Source organism: Rhynchophorus ferrugineus, unplaced genomic scaffold, assembly GCF_030347505.1.
Source record: "Rhynchophorus ferrugineus isolate W39M unplaced genomic scaffold, kcgeb_rfMv2 rfM3, whole genome shotgun sequence".
In the NCBI taxonomy this organism is placed as follows: Eukaryota; Metazoa; Arthropoda; class Insecta; order Coleoptera; family Curculionidae; genus Rhynchophorus; species Rhynchophorus ferrugineus.
Genome location: NW_027472582.1, coordinates 32,226,386 through 32,244,432, shown reverse-complemented (window position 1 = coordinate 32,244,432; position 18,047 = coordinate 32,226,386). Strand labels below are relative to the sequence as shown.

Sequence of the window (18,047 nt, the reverse complement as noted above, 5' to 3'; positions counted from 1 at the left end):
TCTCTCGTCATTGTTGGGCTTCAGGTAGCTAATAGTTAACAAACGAAATCATCACAGACGTTATGGAAGATAGTAAAACCACACCAATTGACTCAAAAATGTCATATCAAATCGTTTGGGGACAACATGGCAGTTGCATTGATTGCCAAGAAAAAAATGTATCTTATTACGACTGATGTGGTTCTGCTACTACAAATCCAGATGAAGAAAGAACAACCATCTACATCGATACCGAAGCGGCAATATTCGGAGGAGGATCCATGGCAATAAAATCTTTCAGCACATATTTCAGATTAGCAAGTAATATAAGTAATGTAGTATATTACCAAGCCTGTAAAACAGAAGGAAACTGTTACTACAGAGGTCTACCTGTATGTGAATTAAACTAATTAAACGGACGTATTGTTTCAAAAAAGAACAACAATAACCAGTAACAGATGTAAAGTCATCTTCTTGCAGTATAGCGCTCGGCATCACATTGCAAATGTAATAAAGAACACATTTTTGCAGTTTGAATAGCAACTTTTGCCGCACCCAGCGTACTCGTCAGATATAGCGCCTTCTGATTACCACTTGCTCAGATTGATGCACCATCGGGCTTGGGTGGCACACGATTTCGACGTTCTAAATCGAAGGTGATTCGATCTCTGCCAAACCAACATCGTTCTTCCGACACGGTATCGGTATGTTGCAGGAAAGATGGAAAGAAGTTATAGAAAATGATGGCAAATATCAAAATAGATTAATATATATTGTACACATATTTTTCAATAACTGCCTTTTAAAACTGTTTAATATGTTTGTTAAATATATCTATTTTTATAGTTTTTATTTTGGCTTGAAAGGAAATACTGAACTCTAGTGAACTTAATTTCGTGATTATTTCTGAAATATTATATGATGAACTAATTTATATAACCATGTGGTAAAATGTATGAATTTATGTTCATGTTATAAGCAATCAGTATTAATTACTCTATTATTATTAACAAAGGAAACTTATATTTATAGACTCTAGAGACTTCAAACTAGAGCCTTCAGTATTAAGTCTTGATGTGACGTGACTGAGAGATAAGTTTGCCGAATATATATTGTTGTCTATAAACCATTAATCCATAATTTAAAAACACCCACACACTGAGTTGAGTTCGAACCCGTGACTATAGATGAAGCAGGAAAAGCGACCATTAACTAGAATTCCTAAAATTTGTAGTGAAAATATAATAATGTTTTAATATGTATTTCTGAGTAGTATAATTTATATAATATTATTTCCTTTTTCTGTTTGAATCCAAATTTCACAATTAATTATTTTTTTCAGATCATGCTTATTACTATATCTCTACTATATCTACGTTTCTTGAACTTCCCTATAGTTTACCTACTAAGTACCCGATTTGAATATAATCCCAAACTTCCATACGACACTGGTAATCGAAATTGAAGTCAGTAGTTCACTGATTTACCCTAAATTTTAGAAGCAATTACCTTATCTATAACAACTTTTGTGCTTTTATTTTATCTAAAACACCTAGTCATATACAGATATCAATTTAACAATTAATGATTTTTCACTATAACGATGCACATTAGATAGTTTACTATAGTGTTTGATGAAGAAGTCGTCTTGCTAAATGTTAACTAAGTTCATGAATACACTAATAATCGACATTGAAAGCCTTATCTATATAATAGTGAGTTAAACCAAGGTTAATACCTAGTTCACGTGTGTACTACGATACGTCAACTAACAAATGATAGTATAAGTTAAGCTCAATCATATATCACTATATAACATATAAAGGGACTGTCTTTAATAATAAATAATATAATGATTTATCATAATATTTTTTGGATGATTTATTATTTTTTATTATATGCAGAATAAATATAATATTAAGTCTATTAAAACAATTCTTTACATTACTAGTTTTATTTAATAAAGTAAGTATAAAATATGTAATATTGTATTATTTTACCTTTAAATTAATACTCGGTGGTTAAAAGTGAATGTGAATTGAAATATACCTTCGATAGCTCAGTTGGTAGAGCGGTGGACTGTAGTGGTTTAAATCGTAAATAGAAATCCATAGGTCGCTGGTTCAAATCCGGCTCGAAGGAATTTTTTTTATCTTAAATATTTTTGGTTTAAAACTGGAATTTTATTGCGAAATACAAGGGTTAACTCATTTATAATATATAGTAGATTAATATAACAACTACAAAATTAACTAATTAACAAATACAAAATTTTACTAAATTTTATTAAATTACTCTTCTTTATTTGCCGCTGATCCAATATAAAGTGTAATTTTTCTAGAAAAAGAGAAACGAAAAGAGTCAGAATGGTTTTACATATTCTTTTTGCAATAATAAAATGATATTATGAAAAATTGAATGCCAAACAAGAACCTCAAGCATAGATATTGAATAGCATAGACAATTGTAGTATAGTAAAAAACTTATTAAAATATAATGAAAATTCAATCCCTAATTCTCTTTAATTATTGTTTACCTTTTATTTCACATGTAGTAAAGAATAATATAAGTGCTGCCTCTACTTTTATTTGCTATTTCTTTAATGATACTGAATTAATTTATAAGAATTTTCATTCACCATTACGTTTTATGTTGAAAATGTAAAAATGTGTATGTAAGTTATTTGAAAAAGTATTTTTTTATATAATGAATATAGCGGTAAATTTAAATTGGGACATTAACTAGATCCTTGCATTCTACGTTGACTGTAATGTCCAAACATTCCCAAACTATGTAAATAAAACCAAGCTTAATAAGCTTTTTTATCTCGTATTTAAAGAATAAAACGTTATAGAAAATAGCTTTGATAGTAATTTTCTTGAAAAACCTATACTTTTTTAAAGATATACTATTTTACTAATTATTTATAAGATAAGATTTTTATTGATTTTTGACTCATTGAGTAATTTTAACTCAATATTCCAAAATATTTTGTCATAAAAATGATTACCTATAAAATTCTAAATACTTCTCAGGTAATTTACATAATGTAGGCGTTTTAATAACATCATTATAAACATAGACAACCTTCTCAGATGGCGCAATCAATTGACTTCAATCTGATTCAAGGTCATAAAGAGGATGATTACCTGAGATCGGTAATTTGTTAGGGAATCAAAGAGGCATCTTTCCGAGAATAGGTTCGTACGAATATCTGCTTTTTGTTCGGTGTCCCTAAGGCGGACCATCTAAAGATTCCGAAAGTTTTTATTTGACAAGACAATTTTCTGGGTAATTTTATATATATTTTAGAAGGTAAAATTATCCATTTATTAGTTTTATTTCATAATAAGAATTATGATTTGCCTATAGCAAAAATCGATATCAACGATATTGTGTTATACGTTATATTTTATATGTTACTTTTCTTTTATTATACAATATGCTATTTCAACAAAATATTGGTTTGTAAAATGTTTTGTTTAAAATTGCAATGATTATTTTTGGCATAATGTCCATTAATTAATAATATTCTTATCGAAAGTTATTTAAGTTTTCCTAAGGTGTTTTATTTAACATGAGATATAGTGTAAAATATCTTATTCTAAATCTTGCTCTAAAGTAGTAAGTCCATTGAGATGAAGTGTACACTCTTTCGAAGTACATATACACTTTGAATGATACTCGTTATGTATTCCAAAAGTATATCATGCTGTATCGCTTCATTAGAAACATCTTTTTTGGAACAATTGAATGATGGCTATATTGGATTTGCTAGAAGTATCCCATACCGTACTCCGTTGGATTCCGCAGGTCCAAACCGTCTAAAGCATTGAGTTGTCTAGTAAAGTCAAATATCGTTATAGACGAATCCAAGATATTTAGCATCTTTCGCCTGAGATAGTCGATAATTATTAATATTCACTGATGGCCATATTGGATTCATTGTTTGTTCTATAATTATATATATCTATGAGTATGCCTATCAATCTAACCTCTGGCCGCATCCTATCAAAGGCCTGAGATATATCCAAGAATGCAGCAGAACCAGTATTTAGGTCTGTATATATTTGGTGTATGTTTTTATTATAACAGGTTAATTGAAAAGTCCCCGGCCTGACACATAGACGACGCTACTAGAATTAAATCCATGTTTTTTAGTTAACCCTAAACCTCAAAAGACGCGTGTATAAATTTGACAGCTGTCGGATCATTAGTTTGTGAATTATAGCATTTTCAGTGAAGCAACTTTTGTTTTTGTGAAAAAAATGGATAAAAAGGAATTGCGCGTGTTGATAAAATATTGCTTTTTGAAGGGAAAAATACAGTTGAAGCAAAAACTTGCCTTGATGCCAAGTTTCCGGACACTGCCACCGGAACATTAACTATCAAGGATCGGTATGCTAAATTTAGATGTGGTGAAATGAGCATCGAAGACCGTGAACGCAATGGACGCCCAAAAGAGGTTGTTACCGACGATAATATTTTAAAAATTTACAAAGAGATTTTGAATGACCGTAAATTGAAATTAAATGAAATAGCAGACACTCTAAAGATATCAACTAAACGTGTACATCATTTATGAATATTTGGGTATGAGAAAGCTCTGTGCAAAGTGGGTGCAGCGCGAGCTCACTTTTGACCAAAAACAACGACGAGTTGATGGTTCGGAGAAGTGTTTGAAGATGATCAAGCGTAATAAACCCGAGTTTTTGCGTCGATATGTGACAATGGATGAAACATGGCTCCATCATTTCACTCCGAAGTCCAATCGACAGTCATCCGAGTAGACTTCACACGATGAACCCGCTCCAAAGCGTGGGAAAGGCAAGTCGTCTGTCAAGGTTATGGCGTGTGTATATTGGGATGCGCATGGAATAATTTTCATTGACTACCTTGAAAAAGTAAGACCATCAACAGCGACTATTACATAGCGTTATTGGACCGTTTGAAGGACGAAATCGCCGAAATTCGGCGGCATTTGAAGAGAAATAAAGTGCTGTTTCACCAAGACAATGCACTGTGTGGGGCTTCGGATTGCTTCCTCATCCACCATATTCTCCAGATCTGGCCCCCAGCGACTATTTCCTGTTCTCAGATGTCAAAAGAATGCTCGCAAATCGTACTACAAAAATGGTATCGAAAAGTTGGACGGTCGCTATATCACCCTTGAAGGGAATTATGTTGAATAAAAAAAAACTAATTTTGGCAAAAAAATGTATTTTACTATGGCAGGCCGTGGACTTTTCAATTGATCTGTTATGTATTTGTTCTAGAGTTCCGTGTTTATTACGAAAGACAAATTGATGTTCCAGAATAATACTTGTATTTTCAAATATTGTATTAAGCCTCTTAATTGATGTGTTCAGATAAATGTTATTAAATGTATGGACTGTTCCGGTAGTTCTTGTAAAGTTTTTCCAATTATTAGATCACGCCCAGGAGCTTTTTACGCTTAATTTCCTTCATTATGATTTGTTTGAATTTTTATTCCCTCACAGTAGCTTTTTTCTTGGCTATTGATTTCTTTAAAATGTTTGTTTTTCTTTGCTGCTCAATTGAAGAAAAGTTAGAAGTTGATTCTAGTTCGTGAAACACATCTTTTCATTTTCATTTCATTTTAATGTTCTAATGTTTATTAACGAGAGGTAGTTAATTATTTTTCAGTCATTGAAACTGGTTTAGAAAACAGATATTTTCTCTCCATTTTCCGAACTGTAGTATATGTTTCGACACAGTTCAGCATATTAAAACTAATAGTTAAACGAGGAAGACATTCGTCTCTGTGTGTAATATTCGTTTGAGAATTTTGACCTGTGGCTGTCCATTTATAAATTGTTTATTATAAATTTATAAATATTTACACATTTACAAATTGCATTATAATATTCGTAGCATAGTTGATTTGCAATATTTCTAAATAACACTTTTTTTGTAGGGTCCGCAAGAATGGAGATATAGTATGTTAAGTTACACATTTGCCTTTAGTATCGAAGGTATATATTTCAATTTACATTCACTTTTTACCACCGACTATTAGTTTTATAGGTAAAATAGTACAATATTACATATTTTGTACGTACTTTATTAAATAAAACCAGCAATGTAAATAATTTTTTTTAATAAACTTAATAGTATATATTCTGCATATAATGAAAAAGAATAAATCATTTAAAAAATATTATGATCAAAATTACGATAAATCATTCTTTTACTACAGACCAGGTGAAGAGAACATTCTTTTGACTTCTAGCTTATATTATATTACTTATTCTTAAAGGCAGTTTCCCTTTATATGTTATATATGATTGAGCTTAACTTATACTATCATTTGTTGAATGACGATTCTAACATATCGTAGTATACACGTAAACTACGTATTTTTTATATTAACATTGGCTAAAGAGCGTTCAAAAACTATTAAGATAAATCAGAATAGAATATTTAATGTTGCATAAACATTTGACTGTTCATGAATCATTTTCCATCATGATAATACGAGTGGCTAATAAAACGACTCAAACAAGACGTTTTTAAATCATTTAAATTATACATTTGTTGGATTATCCGCTGTATGGTCTTAATTTGTCATCCAATAACATTTTATTGCCACATGTTAAGATTGAACAAATTGCATGTTTTTAGAAAGTGCCGTAATTGGAGTGGAAAAATTGATTTGAATTTGAAGGCACCATTTCCAATGATGTATTATCTTAACGGCCTTAATGGAGAATGTTTCAAAAATAATTATGATCTCAAATCTTGTTATATTAAAGTTAGTTTTTAATTATTAAATAATTAAGTTCATTACATATTACATTTCTACTAATGATCATTATATTAAGTTAAATGGCTGTAAAACGAACAATACTCATTGTCTCAATTTGTGTCATGTTATATGATGACAGTTTAAATACCGTTATATACTTCACTGTTTACTGAACTGTACTTGTTGAAAATACATCTACAATATGCCATGCAATAAATTGCTCTGTAAAATAAATTGGTATTTCTTTAAGTAGAAGTGATGTGATAGATTGAATGATAATGCATAGTGTAGCTTCAACAATAGACAAAGTATAATAATATAATAAAATATTAGTTATTAGTTTTATAATACATCGTTGATACATTGTTAATATGATATCAATACTAATAAAAAAAAGTAATATATGATACTTTAATCCCACGGTTTGACTATTAAGTACAAAATATAATTCATATAAATATTGTGACTTACTAGAAATTATTTGATATTATAAAAATACACAAATAAAAACTGAATGATATACAATATAATAATCAGTTGATTTCCAAAGATTTATAGTAAAGGTTTAAAATGTATAGCGGTTTCATAAACGATATAAATCTGATATATGGCTATATAAAGTTCACCATATATATGTTAGCGGAATGAACCATTGTTAAAGAATCATATATTATGAATATCCTGAATATTTATTGCCGTAACTGTACAATATGTGTTAAGCTTTGTTATTCTATAAATTTGGTTGAGTATTTATCATTTTCCTGCATTGAAAATAACAGGTGGTTAAATTAATTGATGTTAAGAATTAAGATATTTTGATTATTACTAGATATGTATAAAATATATATGATAATAGTATGACTATTCTTATAAAAGCCGACAGTTGTTCGTCATTTGCGTAAAAATATTCAGCTCAAGAAGCTTACTGAAATTATATTTAACTATATAACCGCTAATTTGTTTATTTTATCTTTGTTATATGATGTGAATCTGCTTAGATGATAACGTTTTGAATATATCGAAGAAATTAAAATGGACACAAGGGCATTGAAGGAATACATAATGTTGATTTCAATAATGTTTGGAGTATATAAATAATTATATTATGTCAAAGGTGAGTTTCTTCAACGATTACAGTAATATATACAGGACATGGACAAAATACTATGAATACCTGACATACACAATATTTATTTACTGATAATAAGAAGTTGAGCCACTATTTGCTTTCAAAATAGCTGAAATTCTTTGGGGAATAGAGCGTGAAGTTTCCAATGTTGTACTATTAATGTATCAAAACATTAATATTTTTTAATGTTGGTAGGTCTCTGTAAGTTAACTTTAGTTTCCGTCTACTATTGCTTTTCGCTGATGTTGTTTTACCATGTTGTGTATGCTGTGATTACCATGGATACAACCGTCAGGAAAATTTTAAATATAATTTGAGAAATCACAACTGTCGCAGAACAAATAGTATAATACACCGAAATATAACCTACAAGATCCTGTAGTAGAATTAAAAATTTGAAACTGAGAGAAAAAACTAAATTTATTTTGCTATATTTAACCACTTTATAAAAATGAACTGATTATGAACAGATGAGAAAGAAACACTATTTTTAATAAACACATTTGTGTTTGTATTAAAAGCGAACTATATTTATGTCATACCTGCAATCAAAATATTATCTGAATATTATCAGCTTCCCTGCAAGAGAAGTAATAGAATTCACTAACACACTAAACACATTCAGTATATTTAGTGAAACAAATAATACACGCCACACGTTCGGTTTTATCAGTCATAAATTACAGATTGTAACGTTTAAATACCGGAAATGTAAAGTGAATAATACGAAAGTCATTTTCATCAATATTTGTATGTATCACCTGGATCTTAATACTTTCTAATTACTTAAATATCTCTCCAGGTAAAAAAACTATTGAAAATATTAAATGATAATATGTTAGTTGGAAATCTAGCTGGAGAAGTAAAGACAAGGAGTAAATAAAGGAGGCAGTTCATAAACACCCAGCTAAGTGTTAACAATGATAAACATTGAATGGTAAAAATGGTTTGAAAAAACAGGCAAGATTTGTTTGAGAAACGATGTGATAAAATAAGGTTTAAGAAGCCCGAAGTAGTAGCATTCCAGGAACAACAAATATTATCAGTTTATCATTATCACTGACACCGTCATAGATTAAAGGATATGCTAATGTATATAGATAAGGAACTAAAACTGTAAATATTTTCATGTACTTTTTAATTTTAAAGCGCGTGTGTATATTAATAGTAGGAAAATCTCAAACATTTCTAGTTATAATTAAAAAATTTATATGATTAATTTAATTAAGTTAATTCTAAATTATAAAAAATAATAAATTTATAGAATTTTTAATAATTGGTGCATTTTAATGAATATATAAAATTAATATAATTGCCCTATTATCTATACGAGGTAAAGGTACATAATTAAATTCGGCGCCTTTGTAATATCCTATTATGATCATGCATTTTAATTAAGCTTATCTAGCCTGTATTGTGGATTATTTAATAATCTAAGTCATTCTAAATAAATATTACAAGTTTTTTTGATCAGGTAACGTTAATAATTACCGTAATCAATTTAGTTCTTGCTATTTTATGCTATCTGAATAACGGCATAAAAATATTAACAAAAATTGTTTTGTTTATATTAAATAAATATAAAATCTTACTTACTTTTAATTGTATTAATTAATTCGAAATTTATTTTCTATAATGTTTTATTTATAATATTTGTTAAAGCTTGAAGTATAATAAATATAAATACAATAAGCATTTACGAAAAGCATTTATGTAAAAATATGTTTATGGATAAATACTTAATAGTGCTTAGGTAAGTGGTTGGTGCTTATATTTATTTTGATCAGCGGTATCTATTGACGAAAATGCGAGGTCTCAATATAAACAACTCAATAAAATAAATTCGATGGTTTTAACAATTCTTAACACAATATAATAGTTTTCCATTTAGTATTATTGACTTATTCACTATATATCGATATGTGATATGAAGAAATTAGCTGCCGAAGCTCATCAAATATTTTTAGAAACTTATGGTGAAATTGTTCCATTATATGCCAAGCGTAAAATGTTAGAACTCGAGGAATATTCATGGCTATACAGTTTTCTTGTATATATTGTGGGATCAGCACGGTGTATGTAAAGGTGTATTTTAAGTAAAACTGATTAGAATACATTGAAGCACCTAATAGTAGCAACATTGCGCTGTTGAAAAAGTATGTGGAATAATTCTATCTATTCCACCCTATGATTTAAAATTTGATTCAATTTAATGTGAACATTTTAGACACGCTTATTGTGCTTTGAATGGGTTTGGAGAGATGGAGCAAAATCATTCAACAATAGGGCATTGTTTTATTATTGTAGATAATCCTGACTATATAGAGGAGGACTAGTAGCGTGAACTCGGTTTTTCGGCTCCGAAAAGAGCTCGCCTTCAGAAATCGATCAAGAAAATGTTAACGTCAAACTTTGCAATGGAGAAGAAATTTTATTCTCAGATTACCTCAAAATTGGTAAGACAACAAGATCAGATTATTCTTGTAATATTTTATCAAGCAAAAAGACCATCTCTAAAATCAGTTAATTAAAATACGAATTGCTTCAAATTGCGTTGACTCCTGGTACCCTGGTGACGCCTCAAAAATTTTTTTGTGAAAAATTTTTATTTACGAATAAATATGTAATGTATAGGTAATTTTCAGATTTAAAAACCTACTACAGTTATAAAGTTCATGAATTGGATTTTTTTATGTTTTTTGTAAATCTGGTTTATTCTTTGCGTTTCCCGAAATGTCCGTTTCGTTACCTCAAATTTATTCCACAGCCAGATGACCTACAGTAAAATGTAAACAACTTAAATAGTAAACGGGTAGTTTCTTTTTCCATTTTTTTCCTCTATGATGTGTGCTAATAAAAAGGAGGTTTTAAGGGTTCATTAACTCTGATTAAATATGTAATGATGTATAGGTAATTTTCAGATTTAAAAATCTACTACAGTTATAAAGTTCATGAATTGGAGGTTTCTTGAAATAGGTGAAATGAAGATGAGGATTTTTTTATGTTTTTTGTAAATCTTATTTATTCTTTGCGTTTCCCGAAATGTCCGTATCCTCTGTAAATGTCGTTACCTGAAATTTATTCCACAGCCAGATGACCTACAGTAAAATGTAAACAACTTAAATATTAAACGGGTAGTTTGTTTTTCCATTTTTTTCCTCTACGATGTGTTCTAATAAAAAGGAGGTTTTAAGGATTCATTAACTCTGATTTTCTATAAAAAGAACATCAAAAATAATCTTACGTATTCAAATTAATCTATACTTTAATATCTTAAAATTTGTATAAATTTTATATGAACTGATGAAAATTACAATATATTTAAATTGTTCTGATTAAGAAAAAGCTGTAAAAGTTCAAATCATCCTTAAGAATATAATTTAAAGATAAGAAATGGTTCGTGTTTAACAACATGATGAAGAAACGGTCATGTCACCGTATCAGTCAACGGCATCAATAAATGTCAAAAAGATTGAGGCGCCGACAGAATTATATTTCAATGAGCCCTCTTGTCTTAAAACGGTGTCAAGTGAATTTTAATGATGTCAATGCAACACGATTTCTTTATGGTTCCCATCAAAACTAATTTGTTTTAATCAGAATACTGTATTCAGTTTTACTATCTCACGTCATCCAATTTTATTTCACACTTTTTAATGTCTCGTTATCTAAAAATAAAATATATTAATTAGTTCTATATATACTACCGAGAACCATAGAAAAAATAGGCGACTTGTGTCGTGATTAGTTATATAGTGAGTATTTGAAATTAATTTTTTTATTTTCCATGGTTATGGTTATTAGTGAGGTTATGGTTTTACCATAGATAAAGACATTTTTTAGCAATTTAGGTTGAAAGAAAAGGAAACTATGCTACTGAGAAAGAAAAATGAAACTATGAGATTTTCGTAGCTTGGATCGTTTATTCCTCCTGAATGGAAAAGAAGAAAATCCTAAGGTAGTAACATTTCAATCCCTAGAATGGACTGTAATATTTTACTGAGGAAAATTATATATTTTTCTTTTCTAGCATTTTTAGCTATTAGGCTTCCTCGTCTAGCAACATTATAATTCGTTTTTAGAATATTTACATGACCTTTGGGTATATCCAAGAGGGTACTTCTTAAGAATGATCTAATGTATATTAACTTCAATCTGAACTTCTATTGCCTCATTTTCAAATTCTTTGGATGACCACAGCATCCTTTTTCAATGAATGCACCACTTCTAAATAACTAATTACATGTCTTTATTCATGTACTTTATGTGACTTATGTGAACAGCCAAACTTTCCGCAAATGGTGTTTAGTTGGCTCATAATTTGATAACTTCAATGCTGAGAAAGAATATATAAACCTCTTAAAATTAATTCAGGGTCATAATGTTTTTAAAACATCATGTTAGACAAAGCAGACCAATGAGTCTTAAAATCAAATTACCGTACAGGTTACTTATGGTAAAACAAAGTTCTTCCTTTAATTACCAATCCTTATCGCTACGTAACCAAATATTTACGAAGTTATTCCAATATTTCGCCTTAAACATGAAATTAGGTTACTAAATCACAGCAATATAGAAACAATATAGCTACAGGACAACAAGTACAACAAGTAGGAAATCAGACTTTGTATTTATTGATTGAATGAATATTTTTTGATATTGAATCTTAACTTTTTCTTAAGTAGTCTAATTTAATTTTAATTTGGGAAATACATACTGATTTACATAATGTATTTATCTCACACTCGTCTTGCTTGTATATGAGGTAAGTACAACAATAGTAATAAATAATTTTCATAGATTAAATTTGTACTAAGCATATCTAATGTAACATTTAAATAAAAATAATAATAATAATTTAAATGAATTTATTAAATAATATTGAATTATCTCAGAAATTGTAACATATAATTAGAAAGTATTTATAACAAATATTTTTACCCAAATCTACACATTTCCATAGCTTTTAAAGAACGTTATGGGACGATTTAAAATTATTTAGATGGAGGTAAAATGTTTGACAATAGCTCTCTGTCATAACAATAAAATTTCAACTGAATGCGGAGTTTCTAAAGAATTTTTTGACTGACTTTTATCATTTTTAAAACGTCTAGAGCTAAAATTCAGATGTGATCGATGCCGGTGGCCTTAATTCCCGTACCTGGCTTAAATAAATCAATTTGCTAAATTGCTTTGAAAAATTGAACTGTTGACCTTTAATTTATGTTATCTGCACTGTATATAAGATATATATAAGAAAATATATTTTAAAAAATTAGAATATTAATTATTAAAAGGTAATTTTCGTTTTGGAATGTTAAGCTTGTAATATATAAATTGCTTAAATATAAATTACTCAAATATTATCTGAAATAACATCAGTTGGGAAAATATATGAAGTATTTTCGGAATTACATAAAAAAATTGAAAAACATTTCGTTTGTAAGATGACAAAAATATATTTCGTAGTAAATAGAAAATGTATAATTATAGCCCAATATCAAAAACGGGGCAAATATTTAGTGCAATATATTTAAACTAAACGGAAATATACAATATACCATAATAACTCATGCAAGTGGGTTTTACTGGATACCAACTATTTTTATTTTATATAACAAAAAATAATACTTATCAATGTTTATATAGATTTTTTATATATCTTTGTAAGCTGTATTTTCGTTAATCATGAATGTTGTATATTTAAATATCCTTGAAAAAATAATACATTTGCTCTGTTGCTTTCTTTAACATATTGCGGATTTGTAATCAGTGATTAATTTGAAAGAAAAATTTATTTTGATTATAATTAGTTCAGTCAATTTAACGTATTATATTAATATATTTAACGAGAATAATTTCATTCTAATATATACTGTTATAAAAAAGTTTAGAATTATTTTAAATAGTATTGTCTGAACCATGATTCTTGACAATAAATCTGGCAAACTTGCCAGAGATTAACTTAGAGACTACCCCAGAAGACATCCGGTCTTACCTAGTCTGGTAACTAGCCTGACTGAGATAGATATTCCGTGTCGGATTTTGCACTGTAACCTAAATATATTTACAATTACAATCACAAACATAATGCGCATCCATGCTCTGTGGTATTCGAACCTGCGACTATCACAGCAGTAGTATCAGTTTCACTACTGCGGTTACCTAGAAAGCTTAGAATTAATTATAAGAAAATTACAAAGATTTGTTAACAGGTCAATTGAAAAGTCCCCGGCTTATCATAGTAAAACACATTTTTTTGGGATTTTTTTTTAATTCAACATAATTTCCTTCAAGGGTGCTACACTGATTATAGCAACCCTCTAACTTGATGGTCCTTCCTTTTTCAAGGTAGTCAATGAAAAATATTCCATGCGCATTCCAAAATACAGACACCATAATCTTGTCAGCTGACTGTTGCGATTTTGCACGCTTTGGAGCGGGTTTATCGTGTGCATTCCACTCGGATGACTGTCGATTAGAATTCGTAGTGAAATGATGGAGCCATGTTTCATGCCGAATCATCAACTCCTTGTTGTTTTTGGTTAATGGTGCGCGGCACCCACTTTGCACAGAGCTTTCTCATACACAAATATTCGTGAATGATATGATGTACACATTCAGTTGATATCTTTAGAATATCTGTTATTTCATTCACTTTTAATTTACGGTAATTCAAAATCATTTTATAGTTTTTTCTAATGTTTACGTCGGTAACAACCTCTTTTGGGCGTCCACTGCGTGCACCTACTTCGGTGCTCATTTCACCACGTCTAAACTAAGCCCACCAATCCTTGATGGTTAATTTTCCTGGGGCAGTATCCGGAAACTCGGCATCAAGCCAAGATTTTGTTTCAACTATATTTTTTCCCTTCAAAAAACAATATTTTATCAATACGCGAAATTCCATTTTATCAATTTTTTTCACAATAACAAAAGTTGCCGCACTGATCCGACATCTGTCAAATTTATACACGCATCTATTGAGGGTTAGGGCTAAGTGTACACATTTTGAGAGGTTCATAAAAGATTTTGATATTGGTATTAAATCGCGTCGGACCATCTTTTAACCACATTTATAGACGTTTTTGATTAGTATTTTATTTATAGACTTGTGCCAACCAAGCACAATTCGTTGACCATTGCTGTTTTGATTAAATATCAATTTTTATATGAATCAGGAACATGCTGTATTAACCCTCAGTTCTGGTGTTTTAAATGTGGTGATTTTGATACCGTCGACAAAGACTGAGAAGGTTTTCCTTCGACTGGAAGACTTTATATCACTTGTTACGGTTGATGATTCATGGGGTGGTCCAAGCACCACATGGGATGGAACCGAAAATCAGGCTTTTAATTAAAAATAAAATGTTTAAAGGAAAATACAAGGTTAATGAGAACCTATATGAAATGAAATATGGGAAAAATGAAGCTAACAATGATCAAAAACGTGAGTGTATTCTACCAATTTCTCTGAATAAAACTTCAACGTTAAAATCAGTATTGATGAATTTTTCTAATTTCTACTTTATCGTTTAGATTTTCCTACAGTATATCAAACATATATGTTTATATTATACACAAACTATATTGAAAATGTTCTTTATTTATATGGAATGTGGATTAATATATCAGTTTGATTCCATAAAATCAAAATAACTACTTAAATTTAATTTATAAAGTTTTAAATCGCTTTTAATTTATATAATATTTAAATTATTCCATTTAGTAGAAAAAATTTATAAATTCAGAATTTCAAAATAAAGAAAAATTGAATAGTTAATTTAAATACCTGCTATAAATTTTGTTCGAATAGATAAACGAATTTTTAAAAAAATGTGTATTAAATTAGTAGTTTTATATATCAAATGTTTGATGGGTTTAACTTATTTTTAATTGTTGGACAATTAAAATATTAGACCTGTAATGTTGTATCGGTTTGATTATTCGGTTGGTTATTTTTTTATTATATGTGTGTATGTTTGTGTGTTTTTGGTATATTTATGAAAATTAATGTTTTATTTTAAAAATTCGCAAAATTTCTGTTTACGTAATAGTCAATCTATTTTGGGTATCTCCGAAAGAATAGAATTATTGTCAAATACAAGAGTAGATCAATTCCCTATTTCTTATATTGTTGCAGTATTAACACTCCAACAGTTAACTTTATGATTCTGCTTATAATTGTGTGCATAGGTGTCCATAGGTGATAATGTAAAGTCCAACAAGGGCTAGAAACATCAAACTAGGTTAGATAATGCCGGATGTCTTCTGGAATGGTTCGAAAATTGACCACATGCCAGCTTTATATTAAAAACTGTGGTTAGGAGACCACGTGATGCAGTAGGTTCAGTCCAAATAACTAAAATATAACAAGAACTGCCCTTTAACTGTTTTATCATTTAATATATAGTAACAAGTTCTACGATTTTAATAGCCATTCTGTCTCTGCTTGTGTATGGATCTTAACACACTTTTCTCTCAATAAGTTCAAACAAATCATTTGCAACGGATCTTCAGTGATGGTATAATCTGCTTTAGTTAGAACTGAATTCAGCAACATCTTATTTCTTTTAATATGGCAATCTTAAGTTTCAACTAAGAAAATAAAACGAAGAAATTAAAACAGAAACATTTTTGATGGTATTGATCTTTAAAGTTATATGGCGATTTTTATCAATATGGGAACAGATTTAAAATATTAAGTATTTGCTAATTAGTTAAAAAAATCGAATTATAATATTTAGAGGAATGGTAGTAATAAAAATCTAAATTTTGATTTAATTTTGCTATGCTCTAAAATTTTTAAAATTAATTAAAAAGGAACTAAAAATTATATCCTAAATTTATTATATTCTAAAAACTGAAATAAAGACATTTAATCTGAGATTTGGTATAATTATAAGATTACATATTAATTTAGAAAAACAGAATAACGATTCTACATGATTAATCTTCTACATTTATTTTAAAATTATTTTTCAATAATTAATATTCTTCCGTTAAAAAGTTTATCTCGTATTTCCCCAATTCTTTTGTATAGCGTTTTCTTGTACTGAATTTATTTTCATATGTAAACTTGGCTTTAACATTGAGATTTATTTTATATATTACTATAAAAGAAAAACTGACATTTGATTATTATATAAATCAATATATATATATATATATATATATATATATATATATATATATATATATATATATATATATATATATATATATATATATATATATATGCGGTTGTAAATATGGCCTTCGAATAATTTGAATTATAAAAATTCACCGGAAAACTGCACTGATAGTGGTTTTTAAAATTAGTTTTTAATAATATTGTGTTATGACAGCCCTCACATCTGTCTATGTAATGCATTTTTTCTACAATATGTACATATATTTCTATACAGTTTTATGCTAATACATTTTTATTCTAAAATTCTATTGATATATAAAATATTTTAATATTGGTATTTCTAAAACATATTTAAAAAAACAAATTTGCAATCCATATATGCAGTTGTAAAACTGACCTTTCAATATCAGTATAATACAATGATTACAAAGCCCAATCGTTCAAAACTTATCGTGCCACAAACCTCAATTAAAAAAAAACAATACAATAATTCACTTAACTGCACTGGACGTTTTCGTTATATCTTAATTCGACTGACTGAGAATAAAAAAAGAACGACTACAATAATAGAAAAAGCGACCTACCTCAAAACAAAACAAAAACGTCCCGAACGATAAAACAAATATTCGTCCTTTTCGCCGAACGCTACGAACCGGTTTGGTAACGCTCACACTACCTTCCTCGAGGAAGGTCCGCAGCCGACTGCTGGAACTGAGCCGAGGTTGTGACTGACTAATGAAAAGAACAAATTACCGATTAGAAATTTTAATTCGTCTCATTGTTCGCCTCCTACGGGCCCTACGCCGAAAATTCTGACAGAGGCGGTCTACAACAACGACAATCCAGAAATCCGAATGAAAAAAGTTCGCGATATTGTTTTTATTTAAATTAACTTCGGTGTGTTACGCAATAGGAGGATGGTATCGGGCGATGGTGGGGGAAAGAGGGCTGACAGATGATGAAGGTTGGGTGGGCCGTGTTGTAATTAAATATGAATATTGCCGACTATTTTGGAAAAGAACTGCCGTTTTTGTTGC

The 18,047-nt window shown here is 29.0% G+C and overlaps 1 protein-coding gene and 1 non-coding gene across 10 annotated transcripts in view; one reads left to right on the top strand and one right to left on the bottom strand.

The window, feature by feature from the left end:
• Window positions 1–17,740, bottom strand: part of Sulf1 (Extracellular sulfatase Sulf1) — a 171,657-nt gene extending 153,917 nt beyond the window's left edge. For 5 of the 9 annotated variants that reach the window (XM_076398996.1, XM_076398999.1, XM_076399000.1 and 2 more), the window contains exon 1: window positions 17,595–17,740. The gene's annotated coding sequence lies outside the window, so the exon portion shown is untranslated. The remainder of the gene's footprint in view (window positions 1–17,594) is intronic. The other 4 variants (XM_076398997.1, XM_076399004.1, XM_076399005.1 and 1 more) reach the window with 2 other exon arrangements.
• Window positions 2,028–2,121, top strand: TRNAY-GUA (transfer RNA tyrosine (anticodon GUA)). The gene is made up of 2 exons: window positions 2,028–2,064; window positions 2,086–2,121. It is a non-coding gene; the product is annotated as a tRNA-Tyr (tRNA).
• Window positions 17,741–18,047: the final 307 nt, after the last annotated feature.